The sequence below is a fragment of the Ambystoma mexicanum genome, chromosome 14 (assembly GCF_040938575.1).
Source record: "Ambystoma mexicanum isolate Mex_15411 chromosome 14, UKY_AmexF1_1, whole genome shotgun sequence".
In the NCBI taxonomy this organism is placed as follows: domain Eukaryota; kingdom Metazoa; phylum Chordata; class Amphibia; order Caudata; family Ambystomatidae; genus Ambystoma; species Ambystoma mexicanum.
The window spans coordinates 668,147,875-668,164,140 of record NC_090940.1 but is presented as its reverse complement, the minus strand read 5'-3'; the positions used below and the strand labels follow the sequence as shown (position 1 = coordinate 668,164,140).

Sequence of the window (16,266 nt, the reverse complement as noted above, 5' to 3'; positions counted from 1 at the left end):
AGACCGCAAAACTTATAATGAGCCCCTATGAGTCATCTTGGGTCATACTGCCCCACAGCCAATAGACAGGCCTTCCTTAGTTCCAAGGATGGCTACCGCACACAGGCGATAGCAGGCATCTTACCAGTCACGGTTGAAGAAGACCTTCCAGAGAAGGAGCCGTTGATGCTGGTAAGATGAAACTTGATGGTGGCACGAGCTGGCGACCACCGAAGGTCTTGCAATGATTCTACAGAGGTAGCCCAATGGAGAGCTGGTATTTACACAGGGTGGTCCAGGGATACTTCCAAAAGGCTCAGGATGGCTGGATCCTCAAGAATGTTTTGAGACTGATTGGTCCCAAGGGTTGAAGCACCGCAGAAGGCCTTCACAGATCAGGTAGTCCAGCAGGGCTTCACCAGGCAAAATGCAGGAAGGGATGCCAGGCCTCTTATGAAGTCATCTCTTATCCCAAGTCCTAGCTGGAGGCAAGTCCAAGCCCCCAAAGGTAAGGATCAGCTCCATTCATCCAGCCAGCAGTGGTCCAAGCAGGGTCCACTGTGGGTTTCACTCGTGCCCAACACCCAGACTACCTGGCAACACAGATGTGGAGTGGGAGCAGGTAGTCGCATCCACTTCCTGGAACACACACCAGGCCAGCAGATGCCCGCGAAAGCAGCAGCTTTCCAGGGCGAGTGCATGAACATATAAGGGATTTCCTGACCTGAGAAGGCAACAAGTAAAGCCAAACAACAATACGGCCAAAGTGCAAGCTAAAACTCTCGTGGCACAGCCATTTTAGGTCACTAGCTACCTTTAATAGCCAGACGTGGTAAACGCAAATGTGCACAATAAAAATTATGTAAAAATTGTAAACATTTTTTTGCTGCCAGCAGCTTGTCTTTAGGCAAATACAAAAGTAATCAATAAATACCCAGTGTAGGGTGATACAAAAATATCCCCACTGCACTGCATTGAAAGATGCCGTTTGCATTGTCAAAAAGTTACCAAAAAATTTAAAAAGACAAAAGGGGAACCAGAGTTTCCCAGTACTGACAGTTTAAAGGACTGATCAGTTTCCCTATGACAAAATGAGCAAAAGGCCAGGGTTGTGAAGCTGAAGGCTTTATTTCCCTGTAAGAAGTCAGAACAGTTTAAAAAACAAAACTGAAAGGTTTGTGGGGTTCATTGAATATGCAGGGTAAATTGCCTGAAGGGGAATATTTCCTAATAGACGCCAATGAGGTCATCGTCGGCAGCTTGGTTGTCAACGAGGTAATGGTTGTCTAAGAGATGAACTTGGCCGTCAACGAGGTGGTGGTCATCGACATTGCAGACTTGGGCAACCCATGGACCATCAATGAGGTTGCAGAAAAGGAAGGCGTGGATAGAGCACCCACCGATGTCATGGATGAGCGTTGTTTGTCTGAAGCGGAATGCTTCATTGACGAAGATGACTTGGATGAAGTAGCCGTCACCGGTGCGGTCGTAGCTTATGGGAGTCACAGACGAAGACATGAACCGAGTCGTTGACGATGGAGAAGCCTGAGAATGCAAACAATGTTCCTTTCTGACTCTCTTCCCCAGGGAAGAATCCTTGTGGGTCCTCAACCTCTTTGATGAGGGAGTATGCTCAAGGGGTCTGCTGTGCCTTACAGAAGCATATATTTGCACCAATACTGAGTCAGAGGCACGGGTACCATCCTCTAACCATGCGACTAACCTCCTGCGGTGATCTTTTCTAGTCTTTAGGGGCGTGGCTACCATCGCCATGTAGGAGGACGCGTTCTGGAGGAGCTCCCGAGATCCTACAATGATCTGGGCAAATATGTGCGTTAAGATGGACCACTGACCACCGACTATACACATGCCGGTGTGTGAATGTGTGGGCTACGCATGGGGAACTTCGGGATGGTGCAGGAGTGACGACGACGGAGATCGGTGCGGATGAGTTAAGGACGCCGGGGACAAAGGACGACTCAAAATGGCCGACCAGGGTCTGGAACAGGGATAGAAGTGAGCCGCACGGTGACCCAGCGGAGGAGGCGAACTGCGCGCACACTCGTCACTTGAGCAGACTACAGATTCCCTGGGTCATGTCTAATAGGTCGGTGCGGCCGAAGGCGAAGCAGCCCACCCTGGACGACTTCACTAGGACGCCCCAGGGCCAGGACACCACCAAGAGCAAGGATGCGCTGGCTGCGAGCGGCACGATGTCTTCGGGCTCCAACCAAGAAATCCTGGCGGCGATTGTGGATCTAAGGGCGGCCTGGGAATCTAAGCTGGAACTGGCCGTCACCAAACTAAAAACGGCGCTGAACCTCAAGGTCAGAGAGGTTCAAGAGGACGTTAACTTGCTCCGACAGGATGTCAGGGCCTTGGCGGAGCGCACAGAGTCCCTAGAGAAGGAAGTCGGCCCGAATACTGCGGATTGCACCTCCCATAAGGCCGACTTGCACGCCCTGATACAAAGAGTGGGCAACCTGGAGAGCAGAGCGGAGGAGGCGGAAGGACGAGCCCGTCGCAACAACATCCGCATCGTGGGCCTGCCGGAGGGGATGGAGGGCCGTGACCCTACGGAATTCATCGAATCCATGTTATTACAAGAAATATCTGGAGAGGCCCTATCCCAAGGATTTGCAGTAGAAAGGGCACACAGAGCCCTAACGAGGAGGCCGCCGCCGGGGAACCCGCCTAGGCCTATGATCGCCAAAATTCTCAACTACCGCGACCGGGAGAGGATACTGGAACACTTTCAAAAAGGAGGGACGATCACAAGAGGGGCGGCAAACATCACGGCTTACCCGGATTATACCCTGACTGTACAGCGTAGTCGCATGAATTTCGGATCAGTAAAGCGGAGACTGAGAGAAGCGGGCCACAAATACATGTTACTTTATCCCGCAAAATTGAAGGTCATTCATGCACATAAAACTTTGTTTTTTGAGACCCCGGAGGATGCCATGGGATGGCTCGATGCACAAGGATGCCCCCAGGAATCAGAAGATCGGACTAGAAAGGGCTCGGAAGAGACACGGGAGGCAGAAAAATGGCGTCGCAAGATGGCGTGGCTCGTGGGACTTGAATATAGTCGTTTGCGAAGCCTTCGGTAAAGAAGGTCAGATGATTGCACTGTTTGTCTTGGGCACTGTGATTAATGTTTACTTGAACGGGAGCCTTACGGAACGATTCTCTTTACCCCACGATAGTTTTAGTTGGGTGGCCATTAGGGCGACCTCACCCTACTGAGATCCGTGCATCGATCGGTGCTTGCGGGGCTAGATGTGGGGGTGCCTGAGCTCCGAGGCTGGAGCTGGGTAGCAGTTGGGGTGTGTGATGTTGGGGAAGGGACGGGAGGGGGGGAGGGAAGTTGGGGTTTTGCTGTGTATATAGTTAAGGGGGTTTGAGCTGGTACGAGGAGCTACTGGAACGAGATGCCATCTGTATCACGTGGGCAAAGGGGAGTCGCTACATGGGAGGCAGGAAGATACGCATGCGCCATGGGAGACCTTAAGATTGTCACCTGGAATGTCAGGGGACTTAACAGCTATTTAAAAAGGAACAAAGTCATGTTGTACCTTAAAAGACAGAGGATTGACATTGCGCTGCTGCAGGAAACACACCTGACCCAACATAAGTTGGAACTGGTGGGGAAAAAGTGGAGAGGCACGGTAGTGGGCTCTCCGTACTCTACCTATGCTAGGGGAGTGCTGATCTGGGTGGCACCGCACGTTCCGCTTAGAATCACACGGGAGGTGGTGGACACGGAGGGCAGGCTGGTCATGCTGAGGGCCTTGGTAGAGAACAAAGAGGTGTGCATTATCAACACATACGCCCCCAACCAGAACACTGCCACGTACTTCAGAACCCTATGCACTCACCTGGGTGTGTGTGTGGGGGGAGCGATTATTTGGGGAGGGGACTTTAACTGCGTTCTCGACCCAAGGGCAGACAGGTCTGATGACAAGATTGATCGGCCCACCCCGGCGGCCAGGGTATTACAGGCATTACTGGATGACTTTGGGCTGGCGGATGTTTGGAGACTGAAACACCCTAATGTCTCGCAGTATTCTCACTACTCTGCTCGGCAGCACTTACACACGAGATTGGATTATTTTTTTGCCACGCCAGATGTGGTGATAGCGACCACTCAAATAGAATATAGAGCAAGGGTCCTGTCGGACCACTCGCCCCTGGCGCTGACCTGGCAGTACTGTCGCCCCAGGGCGCGGATACCTACATGGCGCCTCCGTGCGGAGGCGCTTAGAGACTCAGTCTTCAGGGAGGACATCAGGGATGCGATCTTGCGGTACTTTGAGGTGAACACGGGCAGTGTGGATTCAGCGAGCACACTTTGGGAGGCCTTCAAGGTTGTGCTGCGGGGTGCTGCCATTTCCAAGTCAAAGGGCCAGCAGGGTGGGGTCCTGACAGAACTAGAGAAGGCGGAGAGGCAACTGAAGCGCGAAAGCAATAGGGCAGGAGGGGACGCGGATTTAGTACTCGAGCTGCAGCAGAGGTGTGCGGAGCTTTGGGAAAGGCTCTGCAACCTTAACTACAGAAAATATGTCGAGAGGCAGCATGCGGGTGGGGACAAAACTGGCCGCTTGCTGGCATGGTTATATAAGAGGGAAACCCCCAGGCCCCCAATTAGGATGATAACCAGAGAGAACGGGGAGGAGGTTGACACCCAAGAAGGAGTCAATGAGGCCTTTTTTGACTATTATAGAATTCAGACCACTCAAATAGAATATAGACCACAACAATTTCAGACCACTCTTAAACTGTGTTGTGCCCTATGGTCGCTTTCAGATCACTCTTAAATTGTGCCTTATGGTCGCTTTCAGACCACTTTTAAATTGTGTTGTGCCCTATGGTCGCTTTCAGACCACTCTTAAACTGTGTTGTGCCCTATGGTCGCTTTAAGATCACTCTTAAATTGTGCCTTATGGTCGCTTTCAGACCACTTTTAAATTGTGTTGTGCCCTATGGTCGCTTTCAGACCACTCTTAAATTGTGTTGTACCTTAGGGTCGCTTTCAGATCACTCTTAAATTGTGCCTTATGGTCGCTTTCAGACCACTTTTAAATTGTGTTGTGCCCTATGGTCGCTTTCAGACCACTTTAAACTGTGTTGTGCCCTATGGTCGCTTTCAGACCACCCTTAAATTGTGCTGTGTCACATGGTCAATTTTAGCCCACTTTAAACTGTGTTGTGCCTCATGCCTTTGTCAATTTCTAAGTGCCATGCCCCACTATACTGGCATTACTAGCCATGATTAGGACTTCCCAAGCCTGAACCCTTGCTGTAGCATATCCGCCTTACAGATACTAACAGGATCTTCCAACCTAGACTGATAGTACATTTGCACCCCTATCCCCTCCGAACTCACCAAATACAAGCATTATCTTGTCGCTCTCACAATATGTACACTACTACCTGCCTCTCACACTCACGCGGGACCATAGCCTGGACTCTCCTAACCCTCACCATCATAATGGCCCTTACCAACTCTACACCTTGCAACTTGCAAGAGAGAAACCTGCGACTTAGAGCTAGGCTCCCACGACTTTATGACATCAAAAATAAGAGAACCAACCCACCAGTACCCACGCGCACCTCCACCACCATCAATCTTAACCTCCCAGACCCTGCGACGATAAATCGTCCTCAACCACTTGATTACCCATACTACAAACAGAGGAGACCCAACCACCCCAATCCCAGAACTACCAAAGATAACAAGATAAATCCAACACTATCAGGAGCCCTCATCAATGCTAGGTCCATTATAGCACACAACACCGAAATAGCAGATATACTGTCTTCGGACAATTTAGATATCCTTGCTGTCACTGAAACCTGGCTCCATGATGCAGCTGGCCCTGCCCTCTCGACGGCCATACCAGATAACTTCAATATCCTTAGAGTCGACCGACCCAACACTAGAGGAGGTGGCCTAGCCATCATAACCAAAACACATCTAGCTGCCAGACTCACCTCACACCCAGCTCTCACATCGTGCGAACTTCTCTCAGCCAAAATACCTATCTCAAACAACAGCACACTAACAATACTTCTTGTGTACAGACCACCAGGCCCACTAGGCAACTTTGAGGAAGACCTATCCAGCCTCCTCACTGACAGCATTAAAGACTCCACTCAGCTCCTTCTACTAGGCGACTTTAACCTAGGCTTTAATGACGCTGAAGACAAACAAGCACAAGCAATCCAATCTATTCTAGCCAATCACGACATTACCCAAAATGTCCTAGCTCCTACACATACAAAAGGCCGCACGCTAGACTGGATAGCCAACCACAACTGCAACATCACCATCTCCAGTATCCTACCTCAAATATGGACTGACCATCATCTTATATACTTCACAGCCAACATCGAACCTCCCAAACCCAATAAGAATAAAATAGCACCCCCCCTGCCATCAAGAAGTAAAAAAGAAATCACAGCTGAAAAACTACTCCCACTTCTCCTACCAACTCTCATAGCTAGTCCTTACGATTCCAACCCTAGTGAGTTAGTTGAATCCTTTAACAACGCCATGACCAAAGCGTTAGACTTGATTGCCCCTACCAAACTTCACAAAAGTAAACGTGAAACTCACCTTAACTCTTGGTTCACCCCCCATCTCAAAGAAATGCGTATCCAAAAACGTAAACTCCAAGCTATCTGGAGGCATACTCCCTCTGCCGACAATAAAACCACACTTGCTAACTTTGCCAAAAAATACAAAAAGGAAATTATTCAAACGAAAAAAGACTCATTCAATCATAGAATTAGTAAAGCCAATTCTAATTCCAAAGAGCTCTTCACTATTCTTCGTGAATTGGAAAACCCTATTGCCCCCACAGACAATGTCCCTAAAGACAAATCCTGGTGCACTAGCATCCAAAATGCTCTTGCAAATAAAATCACAACCCTTCAATCTAAAATTGCTGAGAAAAAAGCCTCCTTGCACCCTCACGGTACTCACACCACCCCATTGAAGGAGTTACCCAGCACACCCCCACAAAACAACGATAAACCCTTCAGGTTCACCAATATCTCTATATTGGAAACTGAAAAGGTCATTCTGTCTCTTAAACCATCAAACTGCCAAGGCGACAGTTGCCCTGCGCAAATCATCAAGGATGCAGCCAGAGATCTAGCACCTTTCATCTCGAAACTTATCAATGCCTCCTTTAACACGAGCACTGTACCTACCAACCTTAAAGGATCCTGGGTTCTCCCCCTTCTCAAAAAACAGACACTTGACCCAGCTATCCCCACTAACTACAGGCCTATTACTACGGACCCATGCCTCCTTAAAATCATTGATAGAGTAGCCTACCTCCAAATCCAAAACCATTTGGAGATGCACCAACTGTTAGGTACACGGCAATCTGGCTTCAGACCGCTGCACGGTACCGAAACAGCCCTCATTGACCTCAAGACACAAATTGACAAGCTGAAGGACAAAGGTAATACAGCTATGCTCCTTCTCCTTGACCTGTCAGCGGCCTTTGACCTTGTGGATCACGCAGTATTATGCAACCATCTAGCGTCTGCCGCTCACTTCTCAAGTGAAGCTACAGCATGGGTACAATCCTTCCTAGCCAACCGTTCGATGAGAGTGTTCTCCCCTGTAGCAGCAGCGGACCCAATCCAGATCACTTGTGGTGTCCCACAAGGCTCATGTGTCTCCCCGACTATGTACAATATCTTTACTAAGCCTCTCTTCGACAAACTTGACAAATTAGGGGTAACCTACACGAATTATGCAGACGATACGCAGATTCTCATACCTCTATCAGGCAACTTTGTCGAAGATACAGCTCTAGTAAACAAAATCTACCTCCTCATTCAGGCATGGATGGCCTCCCACGGCCTCTGCCTACATGACGACAAAACTGAGATACTAATACTGGGTTCCGACTCCAACCTAAAAAAACTGAGCCCCAACTATCGTAATTTTAACATAGATGGCAACACAATCAAGGTGGCCACCGAGGTAAAAACCCTGGGCTTTTACCTCGATTCCACTCTATCCCTCAAAAAACAAGTCAACACCCTGGCATCCTCTACAGCGTACACCTGCAAACTAATCAGGACCTGTAGACCTTACCTCTCTAAAACCAACTGCATCATGCTTGCCAATGCGTTAGTCATGTCCAAACTGGACTATTGCAATGCCCTCTATGCAGGTGCCAGCAAATCCATCATAAATAAAATGCAAATCCTTCAAAACAACGCTCTTAGAGCAGCCCTTGACATACCCCGCAAAGCACATATCTCAAACGTTAGGAAAGACCACCACTGGCTCAAAATCAGCGACAGAGTCCTGCTCAAGACACTATCGCTTACCCACAAAGGGCTCAACAACACTGCTCCCCCTACATCTCAGCCAGACTGACTAGAAAATCATCCAGGCACCATACCAGGGCTACTAACCACTACCTGCTCGAAACCCCTAGATTCAGACGCTCCAAAGCGGGCGGAGCAAGCTTCCCTGTCAAAGCTGCCCAGGCCTGGAACGCACTGCCCACTGCACTAAGAGCCAACTTACCCTACTCCAATTTTAGATGCAAGGTAAAAAACTGGCTCTGGACAAACGACAACTAACTCTCGTGGCACCCAATGACCACGATACCGTTGTCCAAAACGATTCTGTTCTCATACCTATACCTGTACACTCCCTCAAATCTACAATATGCTAGTTTTTTTCCTTCCACACGGCGTGTATTGATATGTTCTTACTGTACTGTTATGTTGTTTCTCGCCTATACTCTGTATGTAACCCAAGCTTAAGTAACCTTGTACCTGCTGCGCCCGGCTACCCCTGGGTTTTGTGCGCATTATCAAATAAAACAATACAATACAATACAATACTGTATGAGGACAGAGGAGGAGAAAACCAGGAAGAGATCAGAGACACATTGAAAGACATGGAACTACCTAGGATTAGTGACGAAGAAAGGGAGGAGCTAGATGCACCTATTACTCTGGATGAACTAGAGGAGGTGGTGAAACGACTGCCCACCTGCAAGACCCCGGGCACGGACGGATTCCCGGGCGAGTTTTATAAAGTATATAGGGCAGAGATACTCCCCCCTATGCTAGAAATGTTCAATGAATCTTTCGAGAAGGGTCGGATACCAGATACGCTTAGAGAAGCACTAATCGTGCCGCTCCCCAAGCCTAACAAACCGGGACAATGCTGCGGCTCGTATAGGCCGCTGTCAATGTTGAACCAGGACAGCAAGATCCTGACGGCGGTCCTAGCTAATAGGCTACGAAGGGTCATCAGTAAATTGATACACCCGGATCAGACAGGCTATGTCCCCAATAGAAATATAACTCACAACCACAGGCGACTCCACCGGGTGATTGAAGAGGGGAACAGAAGTGATGAAGAGATGGTGGTGGTGTCCCTAGATGCAGTCAAGGCTTTTGATTCGGTGAGGTGGCCGTGGTTGCTGGCAGCCCTGGGGGAGTAAGGGTTCGGGCCGGGTTATGTTAGGTGGGCGGAATTGTTGTACAGCGAACTACTGGCCAGAGTGCGCACGGGATCAGTGATATCTAAGAGGTGGCAACTCAGTAGAGGCACCAGACAAGGGTGCCCCTGGTCCCAGATGTTATACATCCTAGCCCTGGAGCCCTTAGCAGTGTACCTCAGACAACAATATGACTTGGTTGGCATCGAGGTGGGAGGAGAGAATCATTTAATATCCTTATACGCTGACGATTTGTTACTGTATTTAAAATATCCGGAGGAAAACCTCCAGTACATTTTAGAGGTCATGGAAAAGTATGCGGAATTGTCCGGCATAGCGGTTAACCCCAGAAAATCGAGCATGTTTCCATTGGGGAGCTACACAGGAGTCCCTCCGGAACGATTACCGGTGTTGTCCGTGCCTTGGGCAGCTGATTCTTTCCACTACCTCGGAATTGATGTATATCACACTGTGGAGAGGGAACACTTGCACAATACCGAGGTGGCTGTGAAGAAAATCCGCACGAACATGAAGTTTTGGGAGAAGCTGCCGCTGGCAATGATGGGGCGGGGGGCGATGCTCAAAATGGTGGTCCTGCCTAGGCTGTTGCACTTTTTCAGTAATATACCATACCTGATACCCAAGAAGTTCTTTTTCAAACTTAACAGCGTGTGTAGGGACTTCCTGTGGCACGGCACCCGCAATAGAGTGGCGCTATGGAAGCTACAGAACTTCCATGATAGAGGAGGCATCAAGCTGCCGAACTTTGAGGCCTATTATGTGGCCAGCCAATTACAATATGTGACTAAATGGCTTTCTGATGAAGAAACTCCTGAGTCTAGGCTGGTTGGGCGGGACTGTGCCCCGTTTTACCTAAAAGAGATCATCGGGGTCCCTAGACTTGAACTGAATGAACGCCCGAGTATGTTGTTGCTTGGGTGGAAGATGTGGCGCAGAGTATGCCAACTGATGGAGAACCCGTGCCCGTGTTCCCCACAGGTGCCGCTGGTTGCCTTAACTAAGGGGGACAGCCAGCTTAGGAGCATAATTAGGACATACTGGGAATCGGTTGGGCTGGCCACATTGGGAGACATATGGCAAGAAGGGGCTATTAGGGAATTCGAAGACCTGGGAGATGAAACAGGGTTGCATGGGGGCCAATATGTTACGTACCTTAGGCTGGTACAGATTATCCGTAAAACCTGGCCAGAGACGGTGCTGGCGGAAGAACCAGACGCTCTGATTGGAACGATATATGATATATCAGAGGGCGGGCACGAGATCTCTAGATTATACGAGGTGGTGATGACCCGGGTGGGGAAGGATTTGATGGACTTGAGGTTGGACTGGGAAGCAGAGGTGGGGGCGCAGCTGACCGATGGGATGTGGGAACGGGCCATGGGATACCATAAGAAAGTGTCCAGGAATGCTAGATTACAGCAAATACAGCTATACATTACGCATAGAGCATATATGACCCCGAAGAGAATATCCAAGTTTGCGAGCGCAGGAAGACAAGCATGTCCGAAATGCGATGAGGAAGACGCAGACATGACACATATGTTCTGGTCCTGCCCAGTGATTGAAGTCTTTTGGGGGGAAGTGGCACGGAAGCTAGCAGATAGGGGGGTCCCGCTACGCATAGATACGGCCTGGGCCTGCCTCCTGGGAGGGTTCCCCAGACCACGGAACACCAAACATCTTGGGAAACTGAGAGACCTGGCGTATGTGCTCGCTAAAAGAAGGATAGCCATGAGTTGGAAGCAATGCCACAAGCCACGGATAGAGGTATGGTGGCGGGACTTGCAGAAATGGGCGGAGGCTGAAACGGTGGTATGGCAGGAAGCATGTAGCAATTGCGGGGAGGAAGATGTGGGTAACTTGGCGGCTTGGAGGATGTTAATTACAGGACTGTTTGGCACGGCAGTGGACCCTGCGGCTTCGGAAGGAAGCGACAGCCAGCCACACGTAGTAGATACAGAACCGTAAGGTTGATAAGCTCTTGAGTGGGGGGAGGGGTTTGGGGTGCAGCAACATGTATTAACTGATGTTTACGGTTCTATTGTACATAATGCTGCAAGTTTGGTTTGTATTGTTTTATTCTCAAAATAAAAAACTTTAAAAAAAAAAAATCTTTTCTAGTCTTTGAGGAAACAGATTGGAAGATGGAAGAGCCATTCATGTTATGGTCCGGATACAGGCAATACAGGGATTCCTCATGAAGATCATTGATGTACACATTTTTGAGGTAACAAGTCAAGCAGGCTTTTCTTACGTTCATCTGCCATGGTGCCAGAGTCAACAGTCTTCTGAAGGACACTATAGGTAGCAGGATAACTACCCCAGAGGCAACAGGATGGACTGAAATTCCAGCTGACAGCAAAACAACCCGATCCAAAAGGGATAAGAAAAAATGAAGAATAAAGATGAAATTGTCGAAATATTGTAAGAGATTTTTCAAGGACTCCCACCACTGAAAGTTTGGTAAAGAAATCTGAGGATGGCCTCTAGGTGGGAACCTAAGGGAGGCTTTTCTATTGGCTGTGGGCAGTATGACCCAAAATGACTCTACTTGGGCACTAACTGGGCAAGCAGTTTAAAATGTAAGGGTAAAATGCTTTAATGTTACTGAGGTTTCCAGCCTGTCATTTGGGGCTATTCAAATAGCTTGTGAGTCTATGAAAGTTGCAATGCTGGAGAAGAAGGGTTTACTCTGTGTTTATCGTTATGGTGAACAGCGCAGCTGTCCATTGGCACCTGCTACAGTAAGAAGACTTTCTACCAAAAGTTGTCCCTACTTAGACTGTACATTCTATCCTTGAAGTGACCCCGTAAGACCTTCCACCCCCACCAGTCATGGTCCTAGAAGGTTAGGTCCCACTACCACTTTCTGCTCGTCCATCCCTTGTACGGGCCCTGATAAAGAATGTACAGTGTGCCGATAAGGCATTGCTATTAGCCCTTTTTCAGTCATGATTCCTGTCTTGCTAAATGTCCATCATTAGATTAAGGTCTGACCCCCACCTACAAAAAGCATCATTACAGCATTTCCCCAGTTAATGTTCGCAGGCCATATGAAACTCAAGCCTATGAGTGCTCACATTAAGTTCTTCAGCAATAGAGAATTCCGCTTCAGTTCCCCGCTGCAGGTACCTCCACTAGGCTCTGTGCAGAACCAGCACAGTTCATGTGTGTTTGGGAGGATCCTCTAAGCCGCATCTTCAAGGATTGAGGGTGTCGCATAACCTTTAAGAAATGACCATCCCTAAATCCCACAAGAGCTAATTTGTAATAGGGCAGCAGACGGCACAGATGGTAAAGAATCGGGCGCAGGGAAGTTCTCTGCTTTTTTTCACCATCTGTTTCCGTTGTTGTCCGGATGACCATGATATTGCCGGAACACAGAGCAAGAACTTTGCTCTGTCATCAGCTCCATAAAAAGAACCCACAGCCTTTCCAGGCATATTGAATTTTGATGCAGGCTGCGAGAGTCATGAATGCATCATTCCTGTTTTTTAAACATCAAAACCGCAGACAGAATCCCTAGGGATTCATAGTAATGTTGTCATCCATTAACATACGTAGCAGCCAGCATCACTGACTCCTAGGAAAAATTATGTTTTTTCAACTTTCCCTCCATAGCTCCCTATGAAACACCATTGCTTTTGCTCTGTTTTTGATTCTATCCATCAGCTTCACTTCTCTTGCCTTTGCTCAATTTTTCTGGGGAAACTGATCAGTCCTTCAGACCATCAGTAAATGGGAAACTTGGTTTACCTTTAGAAGTATTGTATTTTTAACAGTGGGCACAGCATTTTACAATGCAGTGTAACGGGGATACTTTTGTATCGCTCTAGATATAAATGCGGCTAGTGCCGTAAAAGGCCATGCCATCATATTTTCGCCAGTACTTTAGTCATATTGTAGTTTGGCCTTCTTCCTTCATGCCTTCGCAGGTTATCCCATACAAGGTCATGCAATTGCCCGGGAAAAGCTGCTGTGTTTGTGGGCTAGTTAGGCTTTGAGTGTGTGTGCCACAGGAAGGGGGCAGGGACTGTCTAGTTCCAGTCCACATCCTCTGGTGCCAGATAGTCTTCTGCCGGAGAAAATGTCAATCAAGTAGTTGTACCTGGTTAGACAACTACTGGCTGATTCAATGGTACATTTCCTATCCATTGGTGGCATTGGACTTGCTTTCAGCTCCAAACTTGGATAAGAGGATGATTCTTGCAGCCATTCTTCACATCTACGTTGGAGCCAAGAATCCTCTGAAGAAGAGCAGCCCGTTGACAACCTGAGGTTGACTTTGGCAGTGGACCAGCATCCCCTCCTGTCACTGACCCGGTGAAGCCCTGCTCCTCTTCCTGATCGCAGAAGACCCTTGTCAGTGCTTCATGCGTAGGACTAGGGACCCAACTAGTCTCAATGTCTTCTTGAGGTTGCAAGCCCCACAAGCCTTCAGAACTGTCCCCGGACTACCCGACGGACTGACTAGTTCCCTTGTGTGCCATGACCTGCTTCCCGCAAAACGTCAGCTTCCTAACATCAAGGGAACCTGTTCTGGAGCAACCTCTTTGATTGTGACTGAAAGGACGCCTGCTGTCACCTGCAAACGGCGATCATCATTGGAACTCACCTACCTCCATCACGTGAAGTGTTCCGAAGAGATCTGCGTTCCCAAAGTCTGCATTTCTTCATCAGCTGGGCCTGCATCTTGAAGTTGCACCCGACCGGAAGAAGCACTCGAACCTGCAACCCATGGGCACCTCTCACCCGAATAAAGGATGGAAGACCATGCTCCCAGTTACCCCCGATGAGCCATTGTGACCCCTGGGAAAATCAAAGTCAGGGGGGTAAGTAAGCATACCTTTGCTTGCCTCTCCCCTGTCCTCCTCAGGATAACATTGGGTGAAAAGCCCCACCTCCTCCTAGTTACCTCTTACTTACCTTTGGTCATCGAACCTGGGTCACGTGTCCTGCCTCTGTGTTGGCCTTGGGCTTGGAAGAGAGAGGAGAACTTACCTGTCATCTTACACATTGTTATAACACTTTGAAATAGTTTGGAATTGTTTTAATCACCAGTACAAACCCATTGCACCCCTGTAGAGAATACGTCCCTGGAGAAACCTTGCATTGGAACCTCTGACCTTTGGGCACTAAGCCCCGTACATCTTAGGGCTGGGCTTCTTAAGTACATGGAATTGTATTTGTGAATGGTTCTAATCGTTTGACCTAAACCTGATTACATTCCTGTCTCACCTGGTTAGTTATTTAGTGATATTTTAATGGAACGTACTAGGAGATGCATATACTTGTTTTATATGGTGTTGTGTGATATTACTAACTGCTAGTTTAATTACTTAGTTTGTGCTAAAGGCCTAAATAAATAACTGTATTTTTATAAAGGACTTTCTAAACTGAATTATTGTCTGTTATTCTGCGTGGATTCATCAGGCCGCGGACCACACTCACACTCACACTCTCCTGAGATGAGCACTTGACTGCTCGCCACTCTACCCTGATTGGGTTTTGGCTAAACTCTCATGGTCTCCCTGTTTGTCATAAGTAGGGTGGCCCCCTAAAATCTGTCCACCAGAGTTGATTTCAGAAATCCATCCTAACACGGTTAACGTGCCTTTTTTGAATCCGATCAGAGAAACATGAAACTTTCCCGTGGGGTGCTGTGGATGCAGTCCTTTCCAGTGAGTTACCAGCCCAGTCAAAAGGAGCCCCATCGTGCAGCAGTGATGGAAGGAAGCACGCGGGGGGGTTAAGATACAGGATAACATATTACTACTTTGAATAAAGTGATGTTCGCACAGAGATGTTAAACAAAATACTTTACCTTTTCTGAAGATAAGCAGAATGTTTGTGCAAGTTACATATGAGTAAACAATGTTTAGAAAGTTTGTAGCTGTGTTCACGAGTTGTAACCCTACGGGTTTGGGTCACTTATGAAGCCAAAGGGCATGCAGAGAATTTGGGTACCAAGTCTGAAGGTTTTCCCCATAGGGGTTCCTTAGGTCCTGGACTCGCTCAACTATGAGTTAGTCTCTCATAGGATTCAATGGGAGAGCGCCACCTTACGATTGGTTGAGAGAAAACTGGTCTTGAGGTTGCAGTACTGATGATGTATACTTCCCAATGCTTAAGTTAGGACCTGACCTTGGAAACAACCGGGTGCTTTCCAGCGGGCAATCCAAGAGTCTAGAGAACCTCAGCACCGAGTAACCTTGAATGGTCGGACTGCTGTGCCCTGCATCAGATGCTCGTAAGGCTGAAGGTCAATGGTGGCAGGGTCCATTGCCCCTGAGGTGCAGTGGCAGTTTGGGTGGCAATGAAGGCTATGGAACCAGCGCTTGCAATACTGTGTCAAAGAAGAGACAAACTGTTGCAGCTGGAGTGTGTCTTTGCTTGGAGGTTTCAATCGCAGGCCGCAAGTTCAGTTGGTCACCGGTGTGCTATATGTCCTATACTTCTGAGTCTTCATATCGGATCCATGCAGGGAAAATTCAGCAATGCTGCCTTGGTCGGTAGAAGTACATTTTCTGCAGATACCAGATAGGACTCCAGCCTCTGATCGGTTCATAAAAGATTGCCGGGACCATCAATGTTTTGTCACGATTTCTCTCCAGGTGGGCACTTTCCTTTGTGCTTCGAGGTAACGAGGCTGACCTTGTGTATATGTAGGAACTTTATGGATTGACTCGATTCTTAGCTCAGTCACGGGGGTGCATCAATCCAAACTTCTGGTCATGGGTGTAATTTTAGGAGAGGGACAGGGGTGTTTGTCCCC

General features: G+C 48.4%; 1 protein-coding gene across 8 annotated transcripts in view; it reads right to left on the bottom strand.

Annotated features, from left to right (window-relative positions):
* SYNE2 (spectrin repeat containing nuclear envelope protein 2) overlaps positions 1 to 16,266 on the bottom strand; it is a 1,840,150-nt gene that overhangs the window by 747,922 nt on the left and 1,075,962 nt on the right. The gene's annotated exons all lie outside the window — the stretch shown is intronic.